General features: G+C 48.5%; 1 pseudogene; it reads left to right on the forward strand.

Annotated features, from left to right (window-relative positions):
- The first annotated feature begins 8,115 nt into the window (after positions 1-8,115).
- On the forward strand, positions 8,116-8,967 carry LOC102441991 (annotated as a pseudogene).
- The last annotated feature ends 2,530 nt before the right edge of the window (positions 8,968-11,497 follow it).

Below are 11,497 nucleotides of genomic sequence, written 5' to 3' on the forward strand. Positions count from 1 at the left end.
TGAGAGAGAACATGGTAATTAGCCGTACGGCCGCTACCCTTCCCATTGGCTAATCAGAGAGATATGCAAATTAACTGCCAAGCAAGATGGCGGCCAGCAGCCAGGCAGCTGACTCAAACAGGGAGGCTTGCTTGCTTCAGTGATGGAGGAAGCCAAGCTTCCCCGCCTGCCTTGCCGGCCTCTGAGCTGCAACTCTAAGAAACATTGTAACAAATATAGAAGCTAAACAAAACCCCAGAAACCTGCTTTAGTCAGCCAGGCTTCAGCCAGCAGGATGGCAACATTGTTTCAAATACAGAAGGTAAACAAAGGCCAGAAACCTGCTTTCAGCAGTCGAGGCCTCAGAGCTAAAGCTGGCCCAGAATAAAATAAAATAAAAGAAAAAAAGGAGCAGTTGGGAGCTTCAGTCAATCGCCAGCCTGAAAACAGCCCTCAGCTCCTCACCCAGACTGGCCAGGCACCCCAGTGGGGAAACTCACCCTGAAGGGGGTGTGACCAGCTGCAAACAGCCATCATCCCCTCACCCAAGCTGGCCAGGCACCCCAGTGGGGACCCCCACCCTGATCCAGGACACCCTTCAGGGCAAACCAGCTGGCCCCCACCCGTGCACCAGGCCTCTATTCTATATAGTAAAAGGGTAATATGCCTCCCGGCACCGGGATCAGCGGAGCAGCAAGGCCTCCCAGCACTGGGATCAGCAGACAGGGGGCAGCGCCCAAACCCCCTGATCGCCCTGCGGCTCTGTGTGTGACAGGGGGGAGCTTCCCAACCCCCTGATGGGCCCTGCTCTGTGCATGACAGGGGGCAATGCCCCACCCCCCTTATCGACCCTGCCTTGAGTGTGACAGGGGGCGGTGCCCCAACCCCCCAATCGGCCCTACCCTGAGCGTGACTAGGGGTGGCATCGCAACCTCCCAATCCGCCCTGCTCTGTGCATGACAGGGTCGGCGCCCCAACTCCCCAATCAGCCCTGCTCTGAGCCCGACCAGGGGCTGCACCTAGGGATTGGGCCTGCCCTCTGCCACCCGGGAGCAGGCCTAAGCCAGCAGGTCATTATCTCCTGAGGGGTCCCAGACTGCGAGAGGGCACAGGACGGGCTGAGGGACCCCCTCTCCCCCGCGAGTGCACAAATTTTTGTGCACCGGGCCTCTAGTGTATAAATAAGTGGAACAACAAATCAATGTTTATCTATCTATTTCCCTTGCTCTCTCTCTAAAATCAATCAATCAATCAATAAGAGGAAAAAAAGAAAACAGGACATAAGTGACCTAAAACTTATGAATAGTGGTTCAGCCTCACAAGTACTCAGGGAAATGCAAATTAAAGCAGTAGTAGGATTGAGCCATGTCCATAGTCCTTTATCCCCAATCCAAAATTCACAGTTCTCAAAATCAGAAAGCTTTTTGGACTTTGTTAAATTTATGTGCTCAGCCCCAGCCAACCAAGGCCAGGGAGTGGCTCTACTGTGAAGAATGCAAGTTAGGATTTGGATTTATCACTGAACCAGCTGCAGTTCTGTTGGCAAAGAAGCAGAAGCAGTTGGCCCTAGCTGGTTTGGCTCATGAATAGAGCGTCAGCCTGCAGACTAAAGGGTCCCAGGTTCGAACATGCCCAGGTTGTAGGCTCAATCCCCAGTAGGGGGCGTGCAGGAGGCAGCCAATCAATGATTCTCTCTCATCATTGATGTTTCTATCTGTCTCTCCCTCTTTCTTCCTCTCTGAAATCAATTAATTAAAAACAATTTTTTAATTAAAATAAAAAAGAAGCAGAAGCAGAGAATAATGTTACACAGGCAGCCCAATGTTGGCTACACAATGAGAAGGGAGAAAGGAAGAACATTTGAAAGATGGAAGAATTACCCAAAAGACTAAATTAAATTCAGATTGTCACTATTAGAGAGCAAGTTTGCCCTGTTTCCCTCCAATATGAGTGGGGCTCAGAGCTCATAAGTCGAAAACAGCTTCGTAGCACCCCCAACTTTCATTTAGTCTTTGAAGGAGTCACCTCAGTCAACAGCCACCCAATCAATCAATCAACCAACCAGCCAGGAGGCAGGCAGCATCCCACCCATGCTGCACTAAAGCCCCGCCTTCCTCACCTTCCACACCTTTCCCCCTGGTGTTTCCCCATTCCGGGCTGAGTCTGTTGACTGATAAGACAGAGTGTTTGGTCCTGGAATTCAATATTTATTTTAGAGTTGAATTATTACTGAGTCAAATGAGTCTGTGAAATGTAAGGCTTCCCCAAGACCCTGGGCCAGTATAGCAGGTAAAGGACCGCTTCTTGTCAAGCCCCAAGGCGGTGCAAAGTCACTGGAAGTGTGTGGGGTGGAGCGGGTTGAAGGCACCTTCCAGCTGAGCAACAGGAACCAAAAGTCCTACGTCACAAGGAGGGAACCAGATCGGGGAGGGGAGGAGGGAGTTCCGGCAGTTGGTCAATGACTCTTTCAAGGCCAGACCTCAATGCTGGGTGCTTCACCAGCTGTCCCACGGGGGCCTCCCAGCAATCCCAAACCTCCCAGAAGCAGGCTCAGAGGTGTGCACAGGCAGAGATCAGCCCCCGGCAGAGCAGAACCGGACTCCAGGCCATGTCCAAACCCAGAGCCCCTTCCATTACTCCAGCCGGTTCGATGGCCCAGGGCAACTGGCCAAAGGGAACACTAGAGGAGCTGCGATCTGGGGGAAAAGCCCTGGGCTCCTGGCTACTGAGGCACCCAAGGGAGAGGAGTCAGCCAGAATCTCAAAGCAGCTTAGGGGCACAGAGGAACAAATAAATCCAATGCCCCGCCCGCCCACCTCAAGGAAGGTGCTGCCCCCACAGGAGGCGCAACGCGGCCCAGGCTCCGCATGACCAGCAGGGGGCGCTCTGTCCCCGCGCTCCAGGCCCAGCCGTGGGGAAGGCTGTGAGTGGCGGGGCCTGGGGAGCTGACTCAGCCCCCGCGAAGTCCTTCCCTTGTTTGTGCAGTGAAAGTGGTTTAAACCTATGACTACTGATTCCCATGTGGAATCGGAATAGGGCAGGGTAAGGATTTTTGCTTTTCGTTTTAAGCTCTGCTATTTAAATACTAAACATACTGCTTGACAAATTTGTGAGGTCGTATTAATGTGGTGGAGTGCACTATTCTGTATCTGATTTGGCTGCGTGCTCCGGAAAGCAGAGCCTGTGAGGAGTTGACTCAGGAGGTGACAGTAGGAAGTGTAAGCGGCCAGGAGAGGAGAGAGAGCCAACACAAGCCCGTGCTACCAAGGTGATCTCCACGCAGCCCCCCACACACTCTGGGGGACCTTACGAACTGTGTCTCAGAACGCCCTCCGGGGTGGAAGAGGAGGAATTTAGCCACTTTCCACTCCAGCACCGGTCGGAAGGGATATTGTGTCCAGTGGCACGTGTGCAAAGCCTGCCCAGTTTGGTCTCCCAGGGGGGTTGGAAATGAGAAAAGGTGCACTGACCTCCCAACTCCCCCGGGGAAGGGACCTAAAGGGAGCAGGGGACCTAGGAAACCGTTCACCATTGAGGCAGAGCTCGTCCCGTCGGGGCTGTGGGTCTGCGAGGGATTCTGGGAAGTGGGATGGCTCGGCTAGAGGGCGAAGGCACGTGCAACTTTGATGCATGTTGTCAATTTTCATAAACAGCAGGTCAGGTTGTACCATTTATATATATATATTAATTATATATATATAGACATACTCACACTAATATATAATATATATAATTATTGATTTCAGAGAGGGAGAGAGAGATAGAAACATCAATGAGGAGAATCATTGATCGGCTGCCTCCTGCACGCCCCCTACTGGGGATCGAGCCTGCAACCTGGGCATGTTCGAACCTGGGGCTGAGCCCGCAACCCGGACATGTGCCCTGACCTGGAATTGAACCATAACCTCCTGGTTCATAGGTCGACGCTCAACTACTGAGCCACGCCAGCTGGGCAGGTTGTACCATTTTGCATTTCCCCTACCAACTTATGTGAATGCCAGCTTCCCCACAGCCTTGCCCACAGAGTATGTTGCAAACCCTTAGGTTTTAGCTGAGCAATGACAACTTAGTGCATTTTTATTTTGCATTTCTGTTATTATAAGCAAAATTGAGCATTCCCACCTTATTCACAAGGCAAATTTTCATTGCAATATTCATTGTATTGCAAATTATAGGAAACACAAAACCACAATGAGATACCATCTCAGACCCATTAGGATGGCTACTATTTAAAAAAACAAGTGTTGGTAAGGATGTGGATAAATTAGAACCCTTGTGCACTGTTGGTGGGAATATAAAATGATGCAGCCACTATGGAAAACAGTATGGAGGTTCCTAAAAAAATACTATAGAATTCCCATGTGATCCAGCAATTTCACTCGCTCCCTACAGAATTGGAAGCAGGGTCTCAAAGAAATATTTGCGCACTCATGTTTGTAGCAGCACTATACATAATAGCCAAAAGGTGAAAGAAACCCAGGTGCCCACTAACAGATGAATGGATAAACAAAACATGGGAAATTCAGACACATGTGACGACATGAATGAAGCTTGAGGACATTATGCTAAGTGAAAGGAGCCAGATACAAACAGACAAATACTGTGTGATTCCACTTCCATACGGTACGTAGTCAAATTCTTAGAGACAGAAGTAGAGTGGTGGTTACCAGGAGAGGGAGGAAGGAGAAATGAGAAGTTGTTGTTCAGTGGGTATGGAATGTCAGTTTTGCAAGTTCTGGAGATGGATGGTGGTGATGGCTGCACAACAATGTGGATACACTTCATGCTATTGAACTATACACCTAAAAATGGCTAAGATGGTAAATTTGTATTATGCATATTTCACCATAATTTTTTTAAATATATTTTTTATCGATTTCAGAGAGAGGAAGAGAGGGGATCAATGATAAGAGCATGATTGATCGGCTGTCCCCTACTGAGGATTGAGCCCAAAGCCCAGGCATGTGCCCTGACTGGGAATTGAATCATAACCTCCTGGTTCATGGGTCCACACTGGCCGGACCACCATAATTTTTTAAAAAGAAATGATCCAAACATTGAATAAATGGTGGGATAGATTATGCTGCACTCACCCGGTAGATTACAATACAGCGATGAAAAAGAATGAAGAGTATCTGTCCATCCTCCTGAAATGTGACTAAGGGAAACAGCCAGGGCCTTTACAGTTTTCAGATATGGTACAGTATCTGAGAAAGGGAGTAAATACAAATATATGTGCTCACATTTTCAAATAGAAACAATGAAAGGATAAATAAAAAATTAATATAGATACTTACCTAGAGCAGCGATTTTCTTTTTCTTTTTTTTACAATATTTTTATTAATTTCAGAGAGGAAGGGAATGGGAGAGTTAGAAACATCAATGATGAGAGAGAACCATTGATTGGCTGCTTCCTGCCTGCCCCCTACCCAGGCATGTGCCCTGACCTCCTGGTTCATAACCACTGAGGTACACCAGCCAACTAGAGCAGCAGTTTTCAATCGTTTTTATCTCATGGCTCACATAAACCAATTACTAAAATTCTGCAGCACACCAAAAAGTAGATCATTATTTTTTTTATCTGACCCCCCCCCCAAAAAAAAAGGTATAGTTCTGATTTATCCACAGTGGATGGCTATTATTGTGTTGGCTGTTGTCATTTTTTTTACTTGACAGATCTAAAGGAAAAGAGGTCAGTGCCTCTGACTAACTAGTCAGTTGTTGCATGTTTTCAACTGGCACACTGGCTGAACATCGCTGACCTGGAGGGAGAAGGAGATCAGGGTAGAGCGGCAGCGTAGAGTGTGCACACAGTATTTGAGAAACTTAATCAATATCCAGTTAGTTGGATTGACTGCTCTGCCATCTCGATAAGCAGAGCCTGAGAGGCGTGGGTGGCGGTTTTGAGATTTATCCCACTAGGATGGATATCATTTTTAAGAAAGGAAACAACAAGTATTGTTGAGGGTGTGGAGAAATTGGACCTATTAAAAAAGAAAAAGGAGCTGGAGGTCACATGTCTTTACCTGAGATAAGGGGGATTTTTCCTTCAAGGGAGGGGCTTTCCCACCAAGGGGGGTGGTTGCCCCAGTTGCCAGCACATTGATCTTGCCTCTCCCGGTGCTTGTGGACTGGTTTGGTTATCCTCTGGGTGTCGGGATTCCATCTGCTAGCTTAATGGGATGGATAGGAATAACCTCAAAGAATTTGTGCGTGGCATCTTCACCAAGCAGGAAGAATTGAGGACTCTCAGAGCCCCACAGTGGAACCCAGCTCGCTCCTCGCTCCTCGCTCTTCGGCAGCAGACCGAAGGCTTCTAGCAAACTTTAGCTGGTCAACACCACGATGGACAGGTTTGCCATAGGACGCACTCTTAGGAACTGGGTGTCTGTTCTCTCACTTTATAAAATGGGGAAGTTAAACCAATCAGTCTTATTTGATATATTAGATTACATAGGAAGCGCTGTCAAATAAATTATGCTAAACCTTTGATTATTTTGATAGGTTGTTTATATAAATGTTATAGAAATTATATAAAATTCCTAAAATTCTGACATTTTGGTAAATTAAAAAAACAACACTTAGTCTTTCTCTGTCTCTTAAAGTTATAACTCTTATCATGTCTTTAACATGTAAACACCTAAGAATTAACTATAACATTGTCCACAGAGACTGAAGGGGGGGAAAATAAAAAGGTCTTTTTTTAATCCTCACCTGAGGATATTTTTTTCCATCGATTTTTAGAGAGTGGAAAGGAGGGAAGAAGGTGGGGGAGGGGGAGTGAGATACTTCAGTGTGAGAAAGACACATCGACTGGTTGCCTCCTGCACGCTCCCCAACCTGGCCGGGGATGGAACCTACAACCCAGGTATGTGGCCTTTGGTTCTCCAGCCAACGCTCTAACCACTTAGCAATACCAGCCAAGGCAAGGCCTTTTATTTATTTATTAAAAAACAACAAAACGTATATTCTCTCACAGTTCTAGAAGCCAAAATCCAAAGTCAGTATCACTGGGCCCAAATCAAGGTGATGGTAGGGCTGGAGGATTGAGAAAGAATCTATTCCGTGCCTCTTCTAACTTCTGGTGGTTGTTGGCATTCCTTGGCTTATGTCTGCATTGCGCCAGTCAAGGGCAAGGCCTTTTAAAAATATGACTGTTTGCCCAGCAGAGAGGCTTAGATGATTGGGCGTCTTCCCATGCACAGAAAGGTTGCCGGCTTGATTCCTGGTCAGGGCACATGCTGGGGTTAGTGGGCTTGGTCCTCTGTAGGGGGTGTGCAGGAGGTAGCTGATTGATATTCGCTCTCACATTAATGTTTCTCTCTCTCTCTCTCTCTCTAAAAATCAATTTTTAAAAATCTTTAAAACACACTGTAGACCCTGCCAAAATTAATTTGTAAAACAGCTGTAGTGTTTACAAAACTACTAGAAAATAATAAGGCCCTAGCCAGTTTGACTTAGTGGAAAGTGTCAGAGCCGGGGTTCCGGGCTCGATCCCCAGTGTGGGGTGTGCAGGAGGCAGCCGATCAATGATTCTCTCTTATCATTGATGTTTCTATCTCTCCCTCTCCCTTTCTCTCTGAAATAAAAATATTTTTTTAAAAAAGAAAATAATGATGAAATGAAATGACTGTATTTGAAAAATAGGACATGTTTTCAGTAGAAAAAGGTATAAAGTATAGAGATGCACTGTTGTTGAGGGAAAGGAAAATAGAATGTATTTTTTAAATAAGGATATAAAGGATATGGGTGGTTTTTGGTTTGGTTTGGTTTTGGATTTTTGTTTTTGTATAAAAAGAAATAGAAAAGTAATTTTGTCCTAAAGTAAAATCTTTATTGCAAAATAAGACAGGAAACGATACAACAAAAACTGAAAGTTATATATAAGTTGCAGAAATTTTGTGGAAGTTGCAGAAGGTTCATAGAGGAGGGATCTTGAGAAAAGAGTGTTACAGATGGTCAAAGTAAGTAACGTTGGAATAGATAGCGAAGACAATTGCATTCTTTATATGTATGTATGTGAATTGACCAGCTCTTCAACCATAGCCATTAAAAAAAAATATCTGGCTCTCTGCTCCTCCTGTTCCTCAGACAGCCTCTCCTCCTGCGCTGTGCCAGCAGCCACAGCCCTGAGACATGGTGGTGAAGGTCGGAGTGAACGGATTTGGCCGCATCGGGCGCCTGGTCACCAGGGCTGCTTTTAACTCTGGCAAAGTGGATATTGTTGCCATCAATGACCTGTTCATTGACCTCAACTACATGGTCTACATGTCCCAGCAGGATTCTACTCATGGCAAGTTCAAAGGCACAGTCAAGGCTGAGAATGCGAAGCTTGTCATCAGTGGAAAGTCCATCTCTGTCTTCCAGGAGCGAGATCCCGCCAACATCAGATGGGGAGATGCTGGTGCTGAGTATGTTGTGGGGTCAATGGTGTCTTCACTCCCATGGAGAAGGCCGGGGCTCACTGGAAGGGTGGAGCTAAGAGGGTCATCATCTCTGCCCCTTCTGTGGCTGCCCCCATGTTTGTGATGGGTGTGAACCATGACAAGTATGACAACTCCCTCGAGATTGTCAGCAATGCCTCCTGCACCACCAACTGCTTGGCCCCCCTGGCCAAGGTCATCCATGACAACTTCAGCATCCTGGAGGGACTCATGACCACAGTCCATGCCGTCACCGCCACCCAGAAGACCCTGATGGCCCCTCTGGGAAGCTGTGGTGTGATGGCCGAGGGGCTGCCCACAACATCACCCCTGCTTCTACTGGTGCTGCCAAGGCTGTGGGCCCGGTCATCCCTGAGCTGAAGGGAAGCTCACTGGCATGGCCTTCCATGTCCCACCCACAGTGTCAGTTATGGATCTGACCTGCCGCCTGGAGAAAGCTGCCAAATATGTGACATGAAGAAGGGAGTGAAGCAGGCGTCAGAGGCCCCTCAAGGGCATCCTGGGCGACACTGAGGACCAGGTGGTCTCCTGTGACTTTAATATGATACCCACTCCTCCACCTTTGATGCTGGAGCTGGCATTGCCCTCAGTGACCACTTTGTCAAGCTCGTTTCCTGGTCTGACAATGAATTTGGCTATAGCAACAGGGTGGTGGACCTTATGGTCCCCATGGCCTCCGAGGAGTAAGAACCCCCTGGACCACCAGCCCCAGCGAGAGGAAGGGGGCCCTCAGCTGCTGGGGAGTCCTGGCCCCAGATCGATCCCTCAACACAATGAGAATCTCCTGACCTCCACAGTTTCCACCCCAGACCCCTGAAGAGGAGAGGGGCATAGGAGCCCCACTTTGTCGTGCACAATCAATAAAGTTCACTGCACCCAGAAAAAAATAATAAATAAATAAAAATAAATTACTTTCATTGTTGAGAGTCCCCTTTAACATGGCTATTTTAAAGTTTTTTATCATTTACGGACAATTGTTTGATGCTTTGGCAAAAAGAAACAAAATGTTCCTACAAATATTTTTCATCTTCAAAGATTCATTTTTTAAAAACCTGACAAGAAAAAAACAACTAACAAATACTCTAAAATATAGGCTTCTGATAAATTTAAAAATATAACACTAAGCTGGGTAAAGATTTACAGAACTCTGAGGAAAACTCAGTCATAAAACTACTAACAAGAAGGTCAATTAGAATTATTAACATGGGGCCCTGGCCTGATAGATATAATGGTTATAGTGTCATCCCAATACAACAAAGTTGTGGGTTCAATTCCTGGTCAGGGCACCTACAAGACAACCAGTGAATGCATAAGTGGAACAACAAATCAATGTCTCTCTCTCTCTCTCTCTCTCGCTCTCTCTCTCTCTCCATCCTCTCGCTCTCTAAAATCAACTAAAAAAAATCCCAAACAATTGATAACATGGGACTAAATAAACTTATGGGGATAATTATCCTATCTCATAATAGACAAACATGGTAATTGACCATACCTTTGCTACGCCTCCCATTGGCTAATCAGTGCAATATGCAAATTAACTGCCAACAAAGATGGCGGCTAATTTGCATACTGCAGGCAGGGCGGGTCAGCGCCATCATGCCTGCCCTGCCACCATCCAGGCCTGTTATCTGCGACCCGGGGCGGTGGGCGTCCAATGTGCAACCTGACCCGGGGCGGCCAGGTGGTGCAGCAGCAATCGGCTGGCCCACCCGGACGCCATCGGGGCATACCATGTGCCACTCGACCAGGGACAGCCGGGTGGGGCAGCATGGCTCCTCTGTCACCCCAGCTTCCTCATCACAGCTCCCTTGGGGGCCTAAGCCTTTAGTTGGACATCCCCCGAGGGCTCCCTGGCTACCAGAAGGATGTCTGACTGCAAGCTTAGGCCTGATCCCCCAGGGAGTGGGCCTAAGTCGACAGGTGGACATCCCCCAAGGGGTCCTGGATTGCAAATGGGCGCAGGCTGGGCTGAGGGACCCTCCCCCTGAGTGCACAAATTTTTGTGCACCGGGCCTCTAGTCCTATCTAATAAAAGAGAAACATGGTAATTAGCCGTACCTCTGCTACCCTTCCCATTGGCTAATCAGGGCGATATGCAAATTAACTGCCAGCCAAGATGGCGGCCGGCAGCCAGGCAGCTTGAAGCGAACATGAGGCTTGCTTGCTTCAGTGATGGAGGACTCCAACATTCCCCGCCTGCCGCTGCCGGCCTCTGAGCTTGCAGTTTGAAACATTGTTACAAATATAGAAGCTAAACAAAACCCCAGAAACCTGCTTTCAGCCAGCCAGGATCACAGAGCTGAAACAGTGTATCGATTATAGAACCCAAACAAACCAGATAACTGCTTTCAGCAGCCAAGGCCTAAGAGTTGGAGCCAAGCCTCAGAGCTAAAGCTGGCCCCGAATAAAAAAAGAAAAAAGAAAAAAAGGAGCAGTTGGGAGCTTCAGTCATCCGCCAGCCTGAAAACAGCCCTCAGCCCCTCACCCAGACTGGCCAGGCACCCCAGTGGGGACCCCCACCCTGAAGGGGGTGTGACCAGCTGCAAACAGCCATCATCCCCTCACCCAGGCTTGCCAGGCACCCCAGTGGGGACCCCCACCCTGATCCAGGACACCCTTCAGGGCAAACCAGCTGGCCCCCACCTGTGCACCAGGCCTCTATCCTATATAGTAAAAGGGTAATATGCCTCCCAGCACCGGGATCAGCGGAGCAGGGAGGCCTCCCAGCACTGGGATCAGCAGACAGGGGGCAGCGCCCAAACCCCCTGATCGCCCTGCGGCTCTGTGTGTGACAGGGGGCGGGGCCACAACCTCCCTATCCGCCCTGCTCTGTTCGTGACAGGGGAAGGCGCCCCAACCCCCTGATCAACCCTGCTCTGTGCCTGATAGGGGGGAGCTCCCCAACCCCCTGATCGCCCTGCGGCTCTGTGTGTGACAGGGTGCGGGCGCCCCAAACTCCCCCCCCCCCCCCACGGGGCCCCTGGTTTTTGGGGGGAAGGGGGTAAAGCCCATAAACCTTCCCAATCGGCCTTGGCCTTGGAGTGGAAAAGGGGGGGGGGCCCCCAACCCCCCTG

The sequence above is a fragment of the Myotis lucifugus genome, unplaced genomic scaffold (genome assembly GCF_000147115.1).
Source record: "Myotis lucifugus unplaced genomic scaffold, Myoluc2.0 scaffold_417, whole genome shotgun sequence".
In the NCBI taxonomy this organism is placed as follows: domain Eukaryota; kingdom Metazoa; phylum Chordata; class Mammalia; order Chiroptera; family Vespertilionidae; genus Myotis; species Myotis lucifugus.